Source organism: Vollenhovia emeryi, unplaced genomic scaffold (assembly GCF_000949405.1).
Source record: "Vollenhovia emeryi isolate VEMERY1.0 unplaced genomic scaffold, V.emery_V1.0 DF939127.1, whole genome shotgun sequence".
Taxonomy (NCBI): domain Eukaryota; kingdom Metazoa; phylum Arthropoda; class Insecta; order Hymenoptera; family Formicidae; genus Vollenhovia; species Vollenhovia emeryi.
This window is the reverse complement of record NW_011967239.1, coordinates 2223951-2246389: the sequence shown is the minus strand read 5'-3', so window position 1 is coordinate 2246389 and position 22439 is coordinate 2223951. Positions and strand designations below refer to the sequence as shown.

The following is a 22439-nucleotide window of genomic DNA, read 5'->3' as shown; positions in this document are numbered from 1 at the left end:
CGACCGCACGACGCACTTCGCTACTGACCCGTCTGACCTAGTCCGTCCGTTTCCTCTTCTCTCGATCGCGTACGCAGCGGGCCTTGTCACTGGTCACACGTCTGACCTAGCGCGTCTGTTTCTCCTTTCTACGATCGCACGGAGCGAGGCGCCACCGATCTGTCTGACTTAACTTGTTCGTTTCCCTTTTTTCGGTCACGCGCGCAGCGGGCCTCATTGCCGGCCCGTCTGATCTGACCCGTTCGCATCTCCTCTCTTCGAACATGCGATCTCGCACGGTGCAGCGCGACGCGCCTCATCGGAGTTGAGAACCGCTACACCTCGCTTTTAATTAACGCGAAGCTACCCGTCGCCTTTCAGCTCATAATATTGTACGTCCGCGTATCGTCCGCCCGTCTCAAGATCTGAAAAGAATTTCACGACGTTACGACCGACGGTGGGGATTTTTAGGGGCGTAACGGCCGTTTTACGTCACGCGAAACGAGTCCCGGAAAATTCCGCAGAAATTTATGCCTTCGGCTAGCGAAAACCATACGCTCGAACAACGGCGCGATATATCTTCTTAATTTATTATTTTTCGACCGTAAAACGTTTTGTCATATTGCAAGATGAGATGTATAATATCATGCTTCCACGATGATTAATGATAACAAGCGAGAAATCCGTTGCTACGTTTCATTAACACCGCGTACAATTACGGCGAATATTTCTCGAATTAGCGAGGGAGTTCTCCTTCATTTCGCGAAAGGGGACACGAGAAAGGTCGGGGCGGATTGCCAGGTGCAGGCACTTAAGATCGCACCGTGCTACTTAGCGGATACTACTAGAGATCGGCGGCCAAACTTGCGCTTATTTCCCCGCTGTCCTTTTTCTTTCCCGCGGTTCCATCCTCGTTTTCTGCTGTTCGTTTGGCCGGGTTTTCTTAACCTACCACGGCGCCGTGGCGGAACGCAAATAGGAGAGTGAACTTGACTAAAGTTCAATATACGGTCTGCGGTATGGAAGGCGAGCCGCGGGGACGAAGACGAACTTTTAAGGTTACAAACTCAGCCGAACTGCCGGTCCGACAGTTTGGATTGATTTTAATATCGACTTTGTTCTCGAACTCGACTACTACCCAGGTACTTTCGCGTCTTCTTTTCTCCGGCTGTGTGCTACCTTCCGCCGTTGCAACGAGAAAAACAAGAGAGAGAGAAAGCTGTTCCGTATTCCAGCCTGCGCCAGCGGACACTCTGATACGCTTGTTTGTAGCGGATGAAATACGATAAACCACTATTCGACGTTCCTGATTATCCTAAATCAATTTCACTCGGTTAAATAACGATTGCTTCGATATAAAATTATTCAAAACTCGAAATTACCGAATTACATCAAATATCCTTCTCTGTGTTAAAATTCGACAATTGTATCTTTCTCAGTAACATACACTGAGAAAATTATCCGATTAAATATAATCGGACAATCCAATTACATAATAACAAACGGATATATCCGATGAAAAATATGATCAGTTTTCCGATCAAATTTCATCGGGTGTATACGTAATTCAATCGGAAAAGTTAATCGGAAAAATGACCTGAAACACTACTTAATTGGTCTCTCCGGTGGAAATTTTTTTCAGTGTACGCGCTAATGCATTACTTAATTATTCCGTCCTATTCGCCACTTATTTTAATAAACAAAACAGAAAGACGATAAGAATTGCTGGTACTCGCAATATTATGCGAGACGCAGCTTTCACAATTTGCGCACGTGCGAAGGGAGGAAGTATCCCGGTTGTTGGGCGGCGCAGCCCAATTCAATTCGCAGCTTAATCGTTTTATCCGCCTCCGATGTGTTCCGACGGTGGCGCGGTACGCGAGAATTTGCAAAATACTTGGCTCGCCCGATGCAGCGACGAGGGAATATACCGCGACGGAGTCATTAGCGTCGGCGAGCGGTCCAAAGTGGCTGTACGGATTGAAAAGCCGGTCGCGCGCGGCGCACCGCGTAATCGCAGGGAAGTTTTGATTAGTTGCGACAGAAATTGACGTTTCCAGCATCCAAGAGCCGCGGACAGCTAATTCCGGAAGTTGAAGTCACACAAGTCGGCGCCGCGGGATCTCGCTTACTTTCATCTTTGCACGCTCGCCCATCCCGCCCATCCATCCATTCATTTCTCGTCCCGGTACGCGCCGCGTTGTATTATACATTCTTTAAAGCAATTACGAGATTGCGGTCGGAACACGTAAAATAACAATGATTGTTATTACGCCGACGATAAAGCTGACTATTTCGCGACTATTATCGCAAGCTGTTACCTCGTATCCTCCGTCTTTCTCGTTTCTCTCTCCGGGAGATACTGTTCTTCCCATCTTTGTCCGTTCTCTTTATCGTACCTTCGGCTTCTCTCCACTTCTTTATCTTTCGCAACGGAAGCGCGTGTTTTGGTTCGCATGTGCGACACCTCGAACCATCCGGATGGTTCACGGTCGAGGTTATTACCGCCCTCCTGCTTAAAATAATGCAAAGACACGAACGGTTATTATGCTATTGAGCTGAGTAAAGCGCGAGATAACATCGATTACGACGTAGCGTGGGTGTACCATATAGACGCGGTTAATTTCGCGTTACTGCCCACCGCTGTCGTATAAAACTGGCCCATTAAGGCCGAGAGTTATGAGAGATTGCGTAGAACCGAAGGTTTCGATAAATCGTATGGACAATTGCATGAACGAAACATCACTTTTCTCTGCTTCAGTCTATGTCCATTAAATTTAAGCTCCTCAAAATTGACACATACATTTTCCATTTTACTTGCTCGAGACGTACATTAAATACCGTGACTCTGCGCAGGTTGATGTTTCATTCTGAACGATCCCCTAAGACGAGTTTGAGATAATACAGGCCGGAGCAGTGGGAGGTGTTACCTCGTTGGGAACCGGTGTTACCTCGTTGTAAGATAAATTGCTGTTGCAAACTATTTTGGCGTCATTTATGAAGCTATATATGTAAACTCAAGTGCACACGCGCTCGTGGTGCCTTTGAACGGCGTATACGTCAAACAACGGTCCAGGCACTGACCCCTTCAATTTTTAAACAATCCCCGTGATTGCAGCGACAAAATAATGCGATGCGGAAAAGCGAGGGGAAAGGCGCCATAATATGACGAATATCCAGCTTTAATTGCCGCGCTACAATTTTCATTTAACATCGAAGGCTTTTTATTTCAAGATAGTTTTTTCGCGAAAATTCAAATAACATTTTAAGCGAGTTTATTTCACGCAGTTTTACATCCATCGGGCTAAACCGAATTCGAAATTGTATACGCGCTATATACTAAATGGAGTTCCGCGGAGAATTTCATTAATATTCACGTAAAAAGACGCGTCGTCACAAAGGTGAGGTGAAATTTTTATTAAATTTTTGGCGACTATTATATTATCCCTTTTTGCGCAATTCGTAGGACAAGAGAGAATTTATAGCGCAGCCGAGTTCAAACGGGTCTTGTTTTAATGCCAGCTAAACTGCTACCGATGATTAATTATCGTCAAGCAACGGCACTTTTAACAGCTTGCTTCTTTCAACGGCTTAATTCTCCTCCGATATCCGGAACTCGACAAGTTTCGTCGAAACTGCGGGTACGAAGTTGAGGATCGACAGATTTACAACGTCTAGCTTACATGTCTAGCTAATCAATAGAAATAAACGTGTTAGGACACTATGCGTAACAAATTATTCAGCAGCTCGCCAAGCGCAATCAACTTTGAGCACTTTGCTGCTACTTTCGGCGGGAATAAAATGCTAGGCGTTTGTCAATACTTGTCCAATAAAGTTTCGAGGGGCTAATCGTAACGACTACGACAAGAGGCAGACGACGACGACGACGTGAACGGTGGCTAATATCGCACGAACGAAGTAACGAGTGGCTCCTTTAAGCGTTTCCGACGCGGATCCGGCATTCGAGGCACGCGCCGCTAACTGGATGTATTCAAATCACAACCGGCGTGCCGGGGAGGCAAGAGAAATAGTTTCCAGCTTCCCCCTACCTTCGGCCGCCCTTTTCTCTCAGATCGCAGTCCGTGGACTGTTTAGCCAGGCAACCCTCCTGGGACCGTCCCGCCTGCCTGGCCACCCTCTCCACCTCCTTGCGCGGAAGGGTGGCGATGGCAGACGCAGCCAGCGGAAATCTAATAATCGCAAGATCTCGTTTCGCCGAGCGACAATCTCGACGCCGATCGGGCAAACTCGATTTTTACTCCTAATTAAACTCACTCGCGGCACTGTCGCCGCCGCGTGGCTTCGCAAGCTGTCCGTCTTTCCGCGACTGGCACGCCAAATTACCACGAAGAAACTTGCGTTCCACAATCCACCCGAGTTGCTCGAAGGGTTGAAGTCTGGTTTGGACAGACTGCGGCTACATCCCTCGAGTTGCATAATGTCGTTTGCGATTACATTGTTGTCTCCTAAATCTAGAGGTGTTAACCACGTTTTCTGCGAAGGCTCGCCAGGGCCTTTTGAGAAATCGGATATTCTTAAATTCAAAAACTTAAGAAAAACTTAGTAACTATGATACGCATCGCGACGGTTTTTACTCGAAAAAATTTTCTCGTGTTTTCCGAAATGGCAAAACACAAGTATTCTCAATGGTTTACTTCCCGACCGCAAATCGCATTCGGCCCGCGAAAGACTCCTGGGTCGGAGCGAAATCGTCTCTAATTCTGGCCTTACTCCCGTTAAGTGCGGGTTCTCGAAATAAATGCTTCTAGCGTGTTCCCTTTTTTTCCACGATCTCTCTTTAATCTCGACGGGGTAGTAAAGGCGCTCGCGTGCAAGATTGATGCAACGGCGAGATGCGAGAACGAATGAACAGCGCGCGATATAAAATTTTACGAGGTAATTAACCAAACACTCATCTGAAAATAACTGTACCGCTCGTATCTCCGATTCGATCAAGATCACACGATTATGCGATTCAATGAGACAGCTCCGAGAAAACTGACAAACGGGATAATCGCGGCCGCAGTTTAACCTGTTCCCGGACAAAACGAAGACGTAAGATGAAGGGGAAGGAAAAGACGCGCAAGAGAAAGACGAGCGGAGAATGAGGGATGAGACGAGACCAACTTTTTCACGCCCCCTCCCCTCCCGTCTTCGTTCTCTCACCTACTGGAAGAGGAATCGCATTATTCGCCGTACGTTTCGCCTCCCGTTCTTGCTCCTTATTTCTTCGTTTTTCTTCGCTGCTTTCTCGCGCGTGTGACTCCCTCTTAATTCTTCGTTCCTCCTCTCGTCTTCCTCTCCCGTGTACGCGTGCGAGCGCTCGTAATTTACCTCGGGACCACTTTCGCGTCGATACCGATTCAACCAGGGTATTCCCCGGCGACACTGTTTTTCTTGACATTTCCCTGCGCCCGACCGCGACGACGACGGCGACGAGAAAATGTGGTGCCTGCCTCTCTTCCCGCCAGGTTCTTGCGCACGACGATCGAACGCTATCACCGAGAATTTACGTCGCAAAACACGACAGCCGAGAGTTATCAACGATGAAGTTTGAAAACGGTACAATTCCTTTCTGATTTATCCACTTTTAGTATTGCCATCGTGAGCAATATATTTTGGACATTTTTGCCGATCCTATTTTCGTGAATATCGCTAGTTTGGCAACGCGATGAGCTTTAAACGTTTAAATAGGCGGCGTCGCATCGCAACTTGTAGCAACGCGCGCGAGAGTATCGCAATCGCATAAAGATAAAAACATAAGAAGTTTAATATATTCTCCCCCCCCCTCTCTCTCTCTCTCTCTCAATTTCTCGCTTCGATGAGAAAAGAATTATTATTCGTAAATAAATCCTTCGATCGGCAGTCTACTTCGCCGAGGACTTTATTTAAGCTCGCAAGTGATCAATTCCAGCAGGAATTTCCGTACGCGATCTTATTAAACGATACGAAGAAAATGCATCAGGCTCAAAGTATGTAATCCTACGTAACGCCACGTTAACATGCAACGGCGCAACTCCGCCACCCGGCCCGCGCGACCGTGTAAACTAATGTTATACAAAACATTCCGCGCCGAGGTAAACCTAACTCAAATAACGCGACGTAATACACACCGGTGGCCCGATTAGGCAAATTATGCGTCCTAATGGGTTAATGGTAATTAGAGCACCGCGACGCCTCCGCCCGCGTTTGCCTCGTCATTCTCTCGTCATCCACCGCTGGCCATCTCGGGTCGCCGCCTCATTCAGCCGCGCTCGGTCCGCGCTTTCGGCCGACACTTACGGATCATTAATAAAACGCGGGCGACATCGCACGCGTTTGCACCGCGCCGGTAGAAGGGAAATATGAATGTGAAGAGAGCGCGAAATGCAAATCCAAGATCGGAGGGCGAGCCGAGCCGAGCTGAGCCGAGCTGAGCTGAGCCGTGAAGAGCCCGTGGAGAGGGCGCCGGCGGTGTCGCATTTGCATATAGAAATCTTGAGGGAACAAATTTTTCTTAAAGCACTTGCCTCACGTGCCCTCTCATCCCTCTCTCCGTCCTCTTATCCTACTCTCGTGCCGTCGTCCGACACCACCTCGTCCTTCTTCCCCGATTTGCATACAAGATTGCGCATGATGCTCTTCACGGTACGGCACGTTTCTCCTAACTCTTCCCTTTACCCTCTACCCTCAGAGCCCTCACAGAACCCTCTGCCGTTCGCCGTCCTTCTAACGCGGCGCACCCTCTCCCGAAAAGGAATGACCGGAGATATCGAGCAACGTGACGAGGATTTTTAAATTGGCGTTGATTAGCCAGTCACTTCATCTTTCCCGACGAGATAAAGGGCAAATCGCGTGGTTTATCGTAGCACCCTCGTATCGATTGTTGGATAAACGGGGCAAGATTGAAAATTAGCCTTTCAATCATATCGACAGAGAATCGTAATTGCTCACCTTCAAATCGGTTTCTGTTTAGATTCGGTGAGTAATCATGGCGCGCAAACGTTTAAAATACTATTGAAAACAAATATAGATATGAGATCAAAAGATAACTGATCCTAAATGTAGAATCATACTCGACGTCGCGTTGCCGCACGAACGGGCAAATCGATTCGCTTTAATAAACACGGAATATTTCATTTGAAAGAAGCGTTTGTAAAACGTGATAGGACCGTTGATGGATAGTCTTGGAAGGCGTTGAAAGAGAGAGAGAGAGAGAGAGAGAGAGCGAGAGTGTGTGTGCGTGCGTGCGTGTGCGACGTCGATATCTTAATTCAGATATCCGCGTTTAGCTTCCGTATGGTTCTTCAAGTCGACCTTAAATAGATATTGCTCCGCAGCCCCCAGAGGCTAGAGATCAGGAGCTGCATACGAAATCTGATATTTTGAAATCTATGTACACCACCCCTGCCCGCCTTCCGTACGATATGGTGGGCCGATGTAACATTGGTTACCGGTTAGCCCGCCGAAGCTTCTAGGGATTAGATTTGATTATCGCGCGGCCGGAATTGGTCCTACAGCAACAGACAACCTGCAAGCTATAACCGCTCGACCGTGCTCGAACAGTCTACCTCTCTGTTCCTCCTGCGCCCCCCACACTCGCGTCTCGTGTCTCTCTGTCGATGAAACAATCGAGCAGATTTACGATTTCGAGCTGCGCGAAAGGAAAGTAACAGTCCCACTTGCCGCTACTCCCATCGACGGATTAATTTACATGCAATTGATAATTGATGTTTCCTTTACGCGCTGTGTCACGGTTTACGAGGCTGCCGCGGTCCCTCTGGATATTGATCACTCGGTATGGCATGCGCCCGAAACTCGCTTCTATTTTGGACGCCGGCCGATACATCATATAATGTATCACTGCTTGTACCATCGTGACGTACGACGTTATATTATCATCATCGATCCACTTTGCGCTTCTGATCTCGGCGAAAGTGTTCGTTATTCTCGATCTCGAATTAATTCAAGCAGTAACATGGGATCAATCGGTCGCGATCGAAATTTCCTTTCTCTGCACGTTTCGCGCAGAAAGATCGCCCGGAAAAACGTCTCGTCTCTAGTAAACTCTATCTCTCCATTTCCGTGTCTACGAATTCACTCGGTGGCAACCGTGCGCGCAAAAGAGAGAGAGAGAGAGGGAGGAAGAAAGGGTAAGGGTGAGAGAGAAAGTCAGTTTGAAATCCTATCAGCGTCAGACCGCCGTGGATAAAACGTTTACCGAAACACCAGGCAGCCCGCGACATCGAGTCCCCAAACATTAAATCAGACACGTAACATCGCCGGGGGATTCGATACGACGTTCGCCTTTCGCTTGAATTCGCTCGATCGCGTAGCGGAATCAAGCCGATCTTCCGCGGAAACGCCGAACAACGCAACGCGAACGCCTGCTGTCTCTACGTGCGCTCGATTCATGCAGTCGATTTCGCCGATCGTTCACGTTCTATCTACTTACTATCCCCGTATTGAAAATAAACCTGCAATTAGTTGAGCGTATCACACATGACGTCACCGACTAAAGCGCATTATCGTAGATGATGTTGACTACAGACAATGCGTTCATTTGTCATGCGTTCGATAAATCCAAATGCGGGGCGTTTATGCGAACTAAATTTTACTGCATTGTCATGCACAATTATCGCATCGTCACGTCGACATACGTTATCTCATTTGTATGGCGTAATAGCGCGCAGCCGGTTTGGATATTCGTCGAGCAGAAGCATTTCGAGTTGCCTTAAGCTATCAATACTGTAATGAGATGCAACACCGCCTAATATTTCCTTCTAAATCTAATGAGCAATTACAGTGTTTCAGGATCACGTATCACTCAGAGGTATTTCCCACCCGCGACACATATTTAATTACATTTTACACGGAGAGCTTAATTTTGACGCAACTTTAACTGGTGGAAATGTAAATTGTTTCACACATCTTGTGCTATTAATTGATTCTAGACGAGTTGTTGTATGCATATAGATTTTAATTGTGACAGCAAGTGCGAAATTACTAACTCGCGAATCCGTAAAGAAAAAAGTAACTTAAAGCGAAGATTCGACTTTCTCATGTCGCGTCGATTACGCGGACAGTGCATACTTTCGGCGAAGAAAATATCGCATATCGGATGCAGCGGTGGCAGATGCCGCGGGCATAACAACCCCTTGCGTCTCTCCATCCACTCTTTCTCCGCGTTGCAGCCGCAATGGTCTTATTTCGCGCGAGAGGAGCGCACCACCGTCTTTATGAACACAGCGAAGACCTCGCCCTCGGCATTAGCATAGGAAGTGAGAGTTCCTCTTCATTGGCGTTTCTTTACGACAACGCTTCTATATTCGTTCCCGCGGTACGGGATAGACTACAAGAAGCAACAGCGGCTGTTTTTCTGTAACGATCGTGTTTAGCGGAAAAGGAGCAACGAAAAATTTATCGTGTAATTACCTCTGCTCTGGAGAAATTCTGTGATAAAATAAATACCGATTCTAAGGAAAGATATTCTTCGATCAATCGACTGAGCGAGAGCGAGCGAAAGAGAGAGAAACGTCCCAAATTATTATTATTTAAAGCTTACACACGCTTAATATAATTACACGAATTTTATTATAGATAAATCTCTTAATATAATTCCACAAATTTAAGATAAATCTTGTGTAATTAAAATAAAAATAGGTTTAGCTAACCATTAATAGCTACACAAAATTTGGAAGAGAGACTTGCAACGATTCATGTTTTATCTCGTCGCGAGTAATGGAAGCTATGAAAGAGAACGACGGTACTCGATTCGGTAGACGTTCGTCATTAAGATCGTTGTCGTATGCATTCGTAATCGTATTCATTGGAACGCCGACCAAGTGTTCCTCTCCGTATGCAGCACAATGGCAAGATCTCGCGGCAGGGAGACGCATTAAATTGGAAGCGAGCAACGTAAAGCCGCAGCGTGCGCGCGCGCGCGACCGCACGGAGAGCGACATTAATACGATATGTTCAAGAGATCGTAAAACGACCCCTCGGTAATGTTTAATACGCGACGGCGGGCCAGACAGCGGTTTCGTGCGGTTGCGGAGCAACAATAAAGTCCCGCTCCAAATTCGAATCACCGGCCACCACCTTCCGCGCTACGAAGGTTTGCACGTGGCTGAACCCTTCGTCTACCGCTGCTGGCCGCCGTTCTGATGTACACGACATACACACGCGAGGGAACGTGCTCGCTGGCCACGAACGCCGAGAGAAAAATACTCAAACTGCGTTTAAAAATCGCGGAACGAAGCACGATTCGCACGACGTCTCTCTTGTACTTAACAGCCACCGACGCGGAAAGGCGCGAATGCGCACGCGAACGAATGTGAATCCATGTCGCGACAAAAGCGAATCGACGACGGGATTACGGAAATGCATATTATAATGTATTTTATAATGTAATAACATGGAAAAGGCATTCAGGGGTGATTCGAGTGTTCGGCTATAAACTATACCTTCGACAAATTGTATTGGTAAAGTACGGCCAACCGTTCACGCATCGACCGAAAGTAAATCTCCAATAAATCACTGCATTTTCGAGCGCCACCGCGCGTGCTGGATGGAATCTGGATATAAATTCAAAATTGTATGATTGGTGGTAAATTAATTTAACGACGGATTTACGTCATTTCATTAAGCTTAGTACATTCTATATACTCGGTTGCGTATAATAATTTCGCGATATAATTGATCCCATGATTATCAATTTTCTCATTAATTAATTGGTTCCCATTGAAATTCTATCAAGATGATAATAATAAAATAACGTATCGTTAACCTTTAGAAAAATGAGCAATTATAGTGCAACATCCTGCGGAAACACCTGCTGCTGATTACCGTCCCATCGCTAACGAGCGTAGAGGCTTTTATTCGCGCGCGAGGTTTCACCCGCGACAAAATTTCGACATTAATAAGAATCAAGTATAAACGCGGCGCGAAGCGAGAGATTGGAGCACCGCACGATTTTTTAAACATCCCTATAAATTTTATTATGCGGGAGACCCGCACGCGAAATACTCGCGGTCTTATTAATGCGTTTCATTTATTCCCATCAGAAGTTCCGTACCCGCGAGTAATCTCGATCCCTCTCGGAATTCTTTCACGGCCCGTAGGAGCTTTCTTCGCTTTAAAGCCGCATTCTCGGGACGAGTGAGATCTCTTTAACATTTATTGCTGCATTTGTTCCCCTGGCATTTATTGCGGGATCCTCCGTGAAAAAGACGTCTCTCGTTGCTACGCAAATTTCGTTCTCCGACTATCGCTTATATAGCTATCAGAGATATCTGGATACATCTCTGACACTACAAGAATTAGCATAACAATTGCATAAGTTTGAAAACAAAATCCTACATATTTTCCCCTTTTTACGTTAATTCACGATAAATTATGTCAAAAACTGCACTATCAAGCGTTCTTTCAACACATCTTATCATTAAAGTGCTGATGTATTTATAAGATGTCGTTAAATGTGGAAAATATGTGGGAAATACGAGGATAATTTTAAAAGAGATATGAAGAATTTATACTCCCTTTATGTACCGCGCTTTCTTCCGCGTTTCTATCTCTCCGAAGGAAAATGTCAACCCGCGCACTTTCACGACGCTTGCGGTGCAGCCGCGGCGCAAGAATTACGCGCGGTGCAGCGAGCACCGATCTCGTGAAAGAAATTTGCGCGGCACTCGAGAGATACACCGGCCCTTTAGAGGAAGATCCTCACTAAACACGAAAAGGCCCTCGATAAGCAGGCTCGGGACGTTAATGCGAAACTGATCGAGGAAAACGACATTTTCAGGGTGGCGCTACGAGGAGACGTGGGTCGCCTGGTATTTTCCGGCGAGTTCACCCCATTAAACATTTTTGCTATCTCGCTAGGATCTGCTCGAGGGTAGTCGCGGCTGTGAAGAGAGAGAGAGAGAGAGGGAAAGAACGAGGAGCAAGGTGGAGGAGAGAAAGAGAGAGCGAGACACAGAGAGAGGATGGAAACGCGAGCGGGGATGTGGTATGAGGTTTGCAAGAGCTGCTTGCTTGCTAGCTAGCTAGACGTCGGCACCTGTTGCTTTTACAGTCGACCCTACTTTCTGTCTCCGTCCTTTCCGCTCTGCCGACCTGTTCCTTTCTCTCTCTCTCTCTCTCTTTCTTTCTGTGTCTCCCTTTCTTTTCCTTTCTTCTCGCGTGCTCTTCTTACCACGTTTTTCCCTCATTCTCTTCTTTCTTTCTTTCGTCTACGTACCTTGATTCTCTGACATGTCACAGGGAAGGAGTTAAGCGCCCTGAGAGGGTAAGACGAGTTGTTCAAGACTATTTACGCAATTTAGTTTCGTCGAGACGAATTGTCTCCCCTTGAATGTTGCCATATGATCGGCTACGAATTCTACTCCACGCGTACAGTTTATCGTATCTTCTCTACTTACTTAATGTCATCTATCTTGGAATATTTCTTTATCTACGATATTGTGTTTAAAAAAAAGACACGTACGTTCTCGACAAGTTTATTTTCGCGCAAGGATCCATAGCTTTATATAGATAAGGAACTAGTGGCCCCGAATATGGTGGACGCATAATGAAATGTCTTTCAATTGGTTTTTATCAAATCTTAGGGTACAATTTAATAATCGAAATAGTTTAATTTAACGTAGAACGTATTTCATCGACGTGAAAATTCGACGTTTGAGCACAACGGCAATCGCATGCTATCGATATTACGCTCCGGCGTTCGCAATAACGTCAAGATCAAATTGATGAGAGGTGAATCCGTCGTGGGGACGAAGTCGGTTGCTCTTTACAATAATCAACCGCGGCTCCTTGTATAAGTATCTCACATCCCACGTGTTGGTATTTGCTATTCAATGACGCGCGGCACCAATACGGAGGGCACGCACATATAAGCGACATACCATTGTGACGTGACTTGATTATGTGGTTCGTACCTCCAATAGCACGGCCTTACTCCTCGTTGATCCTCCGCCGCCTCTCGAGCGGACGCAGGGTGTGTTTTGCACCCTATCCCCGGTATCGGAGTCCGGCGCGAGGATACCCTACGGAGGTACACTATCAGCATTATGCCCATCATTATCCTGTAATAACAGCCCCCGATCGATAGGCATCGTCTTGTTAGAATTAACTTTATGTTATTAGAAGTCGAGTTTATGTTACGAGGGGTAAACAACGTTCCGCGGATTCTCGTAGAACTGCTGGCCACAGCAAGAGCATTCCCGGTGGAGTTCACCAGTGGTTACACTCATTTCGCCCGGACGTTTTTCGAAAAGTACGTTAATATCGTTTGTAACGGGCTATTAACCCTTTACGGGGACTCTCAGTGGTAATTTTGTGCCGTTCTACTAATTGGGTCGCAATGGATGGCAGCTGGATTGAACTTTTCAAAATAGAATTGTTTACATTCTTTCGCCAGTAGAATTTCACATCTGTCGTTTTGCACAAGTTACTCTCGTTTTGATAGCAAAAACCCAGCCGGACATAAAAGATAATTTCGTATCGTATGGATTTTCGATACATATCGTAATTTAATATATCTAGTGCGAATCGACGCACAGTAATCTCAAGAAAAATATGCGACAGCGGGTGAATTCAATTACTGCTGCTTAACGATTGAATGCAATGATCGTATGTATACATTTGAGGAATATTATTTGCAACGGTAACGCGTGCTATATGCGTTTATCGCTTTTTTCCATTATCGAACGGCCAAGCAAGAGTTACGGTATCGCAAATTATTTCACGGATCGTAATCGACTAATCGTATAATTAAAAGCACGTGCGAAATAGTCCGAGTGGAGAGGCGAAATACTGAAATTGAAGATTAGAAATGCTATCGAAAATTAGGCGACCCTCGCAAAACACGTCTACTTTCGAACTCTCTCCTTCGTGATACGTCGTAAAAAAAAAAATCAGAAGCGTTACTCGGGCAAATAACGCCTCTGGGTTACATTCCCGGTCACCGGATATAATGGATGGCGCAAATCATCGATCATTCTACCTTAATAGCCCGACTTGCGCGCCGACTAAAAGGGGTCACGTCCCGCTTTATACAAGACATATCCGAGAAAAATCGTTGTCACTTCCAGTTTAACAACCAGGTATCCTTTTGTGCCGTAGGATCTTTCTCTGCCTCGCTCGTAAGTTTCGCTGAGCATGTAGGTTTCAAAGTTTCGATATATACATGCACGAAGCAGAGAAGAAAATTGCACAAACATCGACGGAGTTGGAACGTGTTCTCTGACATAATATCATTCGCGCTGTAACTTTGCGATAAAATGCAGAATAATTAATAATAATCGGCTCTTGAGCAAAAAAACCGTGTGAAAGATCGCAAAGCGTATCTTTACTTGGAAATAGATTTTCTTCAGTGAGAGAATATATTATTCCATTCTCAGCACTTTTATCTCGTTTACTCAATCTACTGAATATATCTTATTCGTTTTTTATTAATATTTCCAAATTTATCCTAAGCGATTAATCTTTCTCAGAGTCGGCACTCTGGCGAGAATAAAACATCAAATGCGCCAGTGTGCGATGCATATCAACAACATTTCTAAACTTTGCTCAAACTTAAAATGCGCAAGCAAATGCGCATAAGTGAATTTGCTTTAGTAAATTTGAAAGGCATATCGCGAGTCCAAATCGATGAATACATTCAGTATGTCAGGAAAATTTGTTTTCGCATTCATTCAAGTTCTTGGTAAATATTCGTTCATAATTCACCCTTTACTAGCTTGGTCACCTCAAAACTGCCCGCTCGGCACAGCTCGCTGTTTGCCTAAGAAGAATCCACGACATCTTTAAATCCCCGTGACTCTGTCGCTATCGGAAGAATCTGGAAGGACCGCGGGCCGTTTCTCTTACCTTTCTCCGCGAGAGATAGCGAGCCGAAAAGGGGAGAAAGCAGTCGCAGCGACGAGTCGGAGGCGGTCTTGCGGAGATTGAGAGGAGATCGCAGCTATGAGATAACGGCAGCCGCGGAGCAAACGAGCTCCGTCGAGTTTGGACAAGACTTTAACCGTTTAGGTGCGACGGCGTACAGGTCGGCTCCGGCGCCGGCTGAAAGCGACTGCCGCGGCCGTGTGGTTGCTCGCGAAGAGTTATCAGATGGCGGCGAGCTTAGCCGGGTGTAAAAGTGTTGACCCGTCCCGTTGCGCCCGACCGGGCGACCAACCCCCGGCGGACGAGGGAGGGTAAATACGTGAATCGTTAGGAGTTGCCGGTTGCGCGGCACGTTCCGCGATTATCGCAATTACTTCTGCGAGCGTACAGGATTTTGATCTCGTTTCCGTGCAAAGGAGCCCGGCACTAACGGAGTAACGAACGCGAACGGTCCATCGTAATCAATAAGTTCCGCGGAGCTCCGTGGAGTGTCACAAATCACACCTACGAGTTCCCGCCTTGAAAGTCATTGACGAGTCCGATCTCGAGTGCAGATATACCTGAGATATACGCGATTCACATGAACGAAGGGGGAAACGGAACAAGCAGATTTCGAGATCTCTCTGGGTCTGGGGGCGCCATGAAAATGCACTTGCAGACACGCGAGCGTTTGGGGAAAATCTGCCTGACTGCCGAAATCGATATTCCGATTGCAGGAACACTCGGAAAACGATTTTTCCGGCGCGCATAAAAATTCATGCCGTCATCGGGGCGGTACGAGCGGCACGTAACGGCGATCGACGGATTCCGATCAGCGTCGAGTCCTCGTGGCGCACGTACGCGCCGTTCGATCGTTTATTTCCGTTTCGCGCGACCGGCGGATTCGGCGGCGGTACGAGACTCGAGATAATCCCGCTTCGAAACTCCCGCACAATTCCGTCAGCTAAACTCATTTTTCAACCGGCGCCCCCGCTCGCCCGGATCTTCCGACGGAAGTCGCCGTTCATACCCAGCCGGCTTAGCGCCTTCTAGCTAGACTTTCCCGAGCAACAGCCGACAGATAGCGGGAAGAAGACGAAGAGAGAGGAAGAGAGAGAGAAGCGGCGGGAGAGAAAGAGGCACCATGAGGAGTTGCACGAAAACACGGCGGAGGACCGGCGTGTTGTTGGCGAAGAGGAAGAGGAGTCACGACGCAGCTATAAATACACGCGCCACCTGCAGCTAACGTTCACCGGCTAACGTACAGACCGGGGACCAAGCCCGGGTGAGAGAGAGAAAGAGGGTCGCGTTTCGTTGCCAGACTGTAACGCGAAAGCGTGCACGGAAGTGGCTGTCGTGCGCGTATCTCAACGCTGCGACAACCGGGCTGGGTCCCTGTTCGACACGCGGGTTCGCCCCGATCTCGCTCTTCCGGATGTCTCCGCGCTACGATAATCGATCGCGAGCTGTAGGCATAACTCTAGCCATGAGTGATCTCGAGAATGGATAAAGAACAAGTTAACGCGTCAATTAAAGGGTCACTCTTTGAATGAGAACGCGGTAAAATCCGATTTTTTTTATTGTCCTAATATTTGAGTAGACACTTAATTCTAGCCAAGTTACCGGCAGAATTGCCCTGGCCGACTGTCACCATATGGTTGAAGCGGAAGCTAAGAATATGAGATATCCATTATGTTTTAGTCATAATATTATTCTTTCATTCTCCGGCGAGGTTTGTACTTTCGACGTAGACTTATTTTTACGCGAAGAGCGCGAAAAAGAGACAGAAAAAGAAAGAGAGAGGCGCGTCTGGAAAGGATGTAATCCGGTTGTAAGATAATAGAGCCGCTCGAGCATAATAAAACGGAAACAAAGGGTCGACTTTGTCCTTTATTCTAATCAAATAAACGACGATGTCTAAGGGCGTCGCGAAGGTGGAGCAATCAATCAGTGACGGGCGCAGTGCCAATAAGCTCCGGAGAGTTTTCTATTAACAAGATTACTTCTCGCAGAAAATTCGGGAGTTCAAATGGCCGTGCGACTCGGTTCCGTAGGATTGAAACGCCATGATTCGTCGACAATTCGTCGAATTCGAAATATGTGTGTGCACCGACGAGATGTTCGCCGGTTGTCAAAATACGACACCGGAAGCCCGGTGTTTCCATCCGGTTGGCAATGAAAAGAGAAGTGAAAAAAGACGTGACGCGCAACGAGAGATAAAGAGCCGTCGGTGAGACACACCTACCCGGGGCCCAGAAACGTCGCCCCTTTTAAACCCGACACCCTTGAGCGCGTGTTTTAAGCAAACTAATACCTATCGGGTGTATCACGAGCGAAAGGAGGATGGCCGGCCACGGCGACGGGGCGAGAGGGGGGAAAAAATAGGATGTAAAGCGGCGCGTATAGAATCTCTCTCTCTCTCGGATAGAACGAGCAGCCTCGCGCGCGGCATAGGGGTAGTTTACTACGAGCGTGTTAATTAAACAAAAAGCCACCCCGTATACCAAGCTAATTAGAGAGTGGCTCTCTTGCCCGCGAGCGTGCGCGCGCGTTCTTCGCTTCAAAAATATTTTCCGGCTGCATGTTTGCTCGTACTTGGAGCCTTTTTCCCGCGCCCCCTCCTTTTCCTCATCCTTCTTCCGCCACTTCTGCGTATGGACCTCGCTGTTACTAGCATTTTTTTCCCCCTCTTTTCATCCCGCCTACTTCAGTCTCCTCTTCTCTTGCGAGTAGCGGTGTTTGAGACTTTACGGATGCCGATCTCGGTTTTCGTGTATGTCAGGACTGGTACGGTAACTCGCGTGGTAAACAAATCTATAGATTGAAAATGGAGTAAAATGGAGGGAGAGTGATGAAAAGATAGAATTTTGAAAAAGGAAAAAATACTGATCAACACAGTTTCCAATTGTGGAATAAAAAATACATTGCAACGGAAAAATGGAATGAAAAAGAAATAGTTCACGGTATTGCAAGTAAATATAATAAAATGTTAGAGAGAGAGAGAGAAGGATGAAAACGTAAAAAACGAATATTTCGAGCGCTTGTGGAAGATGCAAAATGCGCTGTGCAATTTCACCTTACGCTTACAGTTTGCCAAACTTCAACGTAAGAGTCGTTGCTCATGGATTTACTACCGATACCAAACGCATCTGAAAACGCGAGGGTATTAATCAAGCGATTAACATTACATTTATCCGAATTCCCGCGAGGTCTCCGTTTTATTAAAACGCGCCGACTTTAAGAGACGACAAGATAAATCGCGAAAAGTCGCCCCTGCTATTAATCAACGGGAGATTTCCGTTTACCGTGCCAGTTTCACGACTCGGAGCCGCCGAAGCGGACGAGATATATCGGCCTAAGCGGCCCGGGGCGCCTAATTGAAAATAGGTGCTTTAACCTAAATGCGCTGTACAACGGGTACGTTTCACTCGATTTAAGTACTCGGTTTGGCGGTGGTGGCAGATTTAGGGCGCGAACGGAGTAACCGCGATTAGAATCCGCTAACGCGGCCGCAAACAAACACCGCGAACGGGCACACGAGCGGCCGTTCGTCGAGCCTGCGCCGCTCGGATGTGAGAGAAGAAACTGATAGAGACAGGGACAAGGAGAGAGAGAGGGAGAGAGAGAGGGAGGGGGGTGAGAGAATCGGCTGGAATGAAACATCTGCGATCGGATTAACGGCAACACTTCCGGGTGATTAGACTGATGCCACCATCGATCCTAAGTCCGCGCTTACAGCCGCATATCAGCTCTGTATGGAGTGCGCAGTCCGCTGCTGACAATTCGCGGCTGCAAGGATTCGCTCCGTTTGGTCCTCTACCTCCGAAAATCTACACCTAGCACGTACAACATTGTACAAATATTTATTCGCGACGGTCTTGTTCTCCTATGGGAATTTCTCCTCAGACACGCGTTAAAGACGATGAAGCTACGTGCTGCTGATTCCCTATCGCGCAATTTTCTTCCCTTCCCAGGTACATCGTGTTTGCACAGTTGATAATAAGCTTTACATGTATATATTTCGCGATTACTTGGAAATATTATAATAAGCACGAGATAATAAAAAGGTTAATATCATTTATTTAAACAGCAGAATGTTCGTTTTCTCTTATTAAGAAAAAAACACGAGCTTTTTTGAAGTAATTATTTAATGAAGGTATCTGCTTAAAATTTGGACACAAATTCTCTGAGAACTTTCTTAGTTCTCTACTCCTAAGGTCTAATTTTCTTAGAATTTATAATAGTATTTCTGTTTAAATTTTCAGGCAAAATTAGGATATTAGATGAAAATTTTAAATGAATTTATATATATTATATATAATACTAAATTCTGTTTCTTCTTTATACTTGTAGAATGAAGGAAAGAAAATTAAAAACTATTCGTCTTAAATATTATATTAAATATGAAAAGATACTTGTGACCTCTTATAAAATCTATTTTATGAAAGCTTAATATTATAGTAAGTTCACCTAAACATTGAAGACATTGAATTTATTTAAAACAAAATAAAATTTATCTAGAAATTTAAACAAACTTCTAAAGCTGATACAAAATTTGCATATAACTTGATATTTGCAAGATAGGAATAAAATTTTCTAACAATTTCTCCTCGTTAAGAATTCTCTGCTTTTTCGTAAAATAATCGGAAAAATGTATCTGACATTCCATCTTTTCGAATAGTAAATATTTCTTTCAACATGTAGACTCTAACGTTTTATACGTGGTGGATAATAAACGGGCAAAATAAAAGCGGTACATTTTACATTATGTACAACATAATAGAGAATAGTGTCTCTTAAACGTTAAAGCAGAAATGGGAAGCGACTCGATGCTCTTTGACGCTTGACGCACTACATAATCGCGACTGAATCCACGGCACTCCGCGGAGACAAAGGAGATGTGCCGCGAGAGAGCGGGAGTGCGTAATCCCTCGGAACTCGGAGGAAAAATAGCGACGCGGCTGCGGGACGGGTAGGTGAGAAAGAACGGAGCGGAAGGACGGTACAGCGCGGAGCGGAACGCTCTGTCCGCTCTGTCGCAGTGCCGTATATTCCGTCGCCGGTGCGGTCGTACACGCGACGCCACTTTAACCCGGAGTCGTCCCAACCCCCTTTACCCCGCGCCGACCCCTGCGTCCCACTCTTTCGCTTTCTGTCGCTCAAGTAAACTATAGACGCGGACCTACGGACCAGTGTATTTCGGTACGGAGGCACTAGACCCCGGTGGATGATGTTTTCCTCCTCGCATTCCCATTCTTCGTCCTGCTTCGCCTTCCCGGTTCCCGGTAGTGGAGGGGAAAGAGACGGACAGATGGCGAAATAGAAGAAGAACGAGAGCGAGAGAGCGCGCGCGCGCGAGAGAGAAAGAGGGAGAGGGCGAGGGTGGGAGGGAGAGACCTCGTTTTCATCTTCTTCTTGTTCTTCATTCTCGCCTCAGACTTCCCCCTCGAAGGGGGGAACGAATGATAGTGATTCCCGTGCCAAGAGCTACTCGTTCGGGCCAAGCACAACTTGGCCAAGGCACAATCGAGTGAAAGTCGCGTCGCGTCTTTCGCCAAGGGGGGTGGCTTTCGGAGCGCGCGTAAAATAGAGAAGGGAGAAAAGGGGAAAGGTAAAAAAAAAAACACTTAACTCGAGCGGAGTGAAAGTCGGAGAAGCGGTAGGAAATAAGGACAAATTGACTGTTCCCGGATGGATGGAACGAAGAATTCACTTCGGTGCGGATTGCGCGGCACGGAGAATAGCGACGGTGAGAGTACGGTGACTGAGTGCTGATCTTAGATTGTGGACGGGATGAGACTTACGAGGAGCAGACGGTCGCTACTCGGGGCTGCATTACGAGATAAATGTTCGCGCGGTAGGTAAGTCGCGAACGAGTGATAAGCCGATAAGCAGGGCGATTAATCGCATCGTGACGATTGTGGTCGGAGGTGCGACTGAATTGGTCGTTTCGGAAGGAACGATAATAACGCTGGCGCCAAACGATCGCAATTATTCACCAGCAATAATTCATTTATTGAAAGCGCGGTACTTAAACTCTTCCATTCATTAAGAGACGCTATCGATGCCTCGGTATCTTCCGCGGATTAAATTCTTCAATGTAACCAAGTTTAGTGTTAATCGTAGCACATCTACGCCCGACTGCGGCGCCGATTAATATCTCGTAACGCCACGATATCGCCCCGTAACGGATGTCAAGGTTCACGATTGTAGCGATATAATCGGTCAAATCATCCGCAGGATCGTCAAGCGGTCAAACGCGCTTGACAATCATTTACTTTAACCGATCGATCAAACTGATTTCCAACTTCGTTAACCCACCATAATAGATATATTGCGCATACCGCAATATATGTATATACGTCATGTATAATTAGACGTAGTTTTAAATCGACGTGCATCGAGTGGCGGCGCGGCGTAACGAGCGCACGGGTCAGCTAGAGGGAGCGTCCTTTCGCCCTGGTCCCAGAACTGTTCAATTTCCGCACGTTGATTGAAATGAAATAATCATTATTGTTCCATGATCATCTACGATACGTGGTTCCATCGCGCGCCGCAACGCGCCCTGGTATTTATAATGACATTGTTTCCAAACGTACGAATTTCCATAACTGGTAATTCGATTGTCGCGGTATAACCGCGTTTACAATTTACGCGGGGAATAACATTTCCCCGTTCACAGCGAGCACTGTGACTAACTGTCCGACGAAAGGAAAAGCGAGGAAGCGCAAAAAGGGGAGAAAGTTGACCGGCGCGAGAGAAGCGCGCGATTTTCCGAACGCGAGCGCACGGGACGAGCAAGTGACTCGTTCGATCTTTCCCACCTCGATAATCGTATCGCGCCGATAATGATCGATATGGACGCGCCGCTCCATCTGAAACGTAATTGCATCGTCGATAACGCACTGCCGCCCCCGCGCTTTAATGTTTACTTTCCGGCGAGCGGGACGGTAGCCCGAAGGGGCACCCGTGAACCGTCTGCGCGTAATGAAGGAATTTATGACGCGAATTGCTCGATGAAAATATATTGCTATCGCCTCGCGGCGGTCGGAGATGCCCCTCCGCTCTTTCTCCGTCTTTCGCGTCGATGTACCCTTTTTTCCACCCCCGCGTTTTAATCGACATAAATTCTAATTACCTCGCCGCGCAATGCGTTTCCGCGAAATCCCTTGGATTCCATTTGTTGTACGAGTTGTTACACGCTCTCGCGGTACGTTGCTCGCCAACTAATTCGCGCCACCGACGCTGCAGTATCGCCGTCGTTGTCATAACAGGGTATTGTTTCACACGACCAATTTAACAGTCGTCGCACGTGTTCACAGCAAGGAGGCTTCGTTTCTAAGAATGTTATTTTGCGGACGACGACGACGACAACGGCCAGCTTGTGACGCCCGGGTGTCGTCAGTCTGACAGAATTAAGCGCCGCGCATTTACGGCTATGTCACAGATACAATGGGACGACACCCGGATGCCCCAGGATCCTGGCGAGGTCGACACAAATGACGATCGGCCCGGTTGATCCGAGTTAATCTCTCAAATGTCAGCAGCTGTCCGAGCATAAACTTGATCTAAAGCCTTGTGTCCACGATCCAAGAACTGTGTCCAAGTTCTAG

At 46.8% G+C, this 22439-nt stretch overlaps 1 protein-coding gene across 2 annotated transcripts in view; it reads left to right on the top strand.

The window, feature by feature from the left end:
• The window catches only part of LOC105568852 (zeta-sarcoglycan), a 203557-nt gene that overhangs the window by 103241 nt on the left and 77877 nt on the right, over nt 1-22439 (top strand). The window contains exon 1 of one of the 2 annotated variants that reach the window (XM_012024845.1): nt 20277-20687. The exons of the other annotated variant lie outside the window; for it this stretch is intronic. The gene's annotated coding sequence lies outside the window, so the exon portion shown is untranslated. Of the gene's footprint in view, nt 1-20276; nt 20688-22439 lie in introns of those variants that run through there. 2 annotated transcript variants of the gene reach the window in all.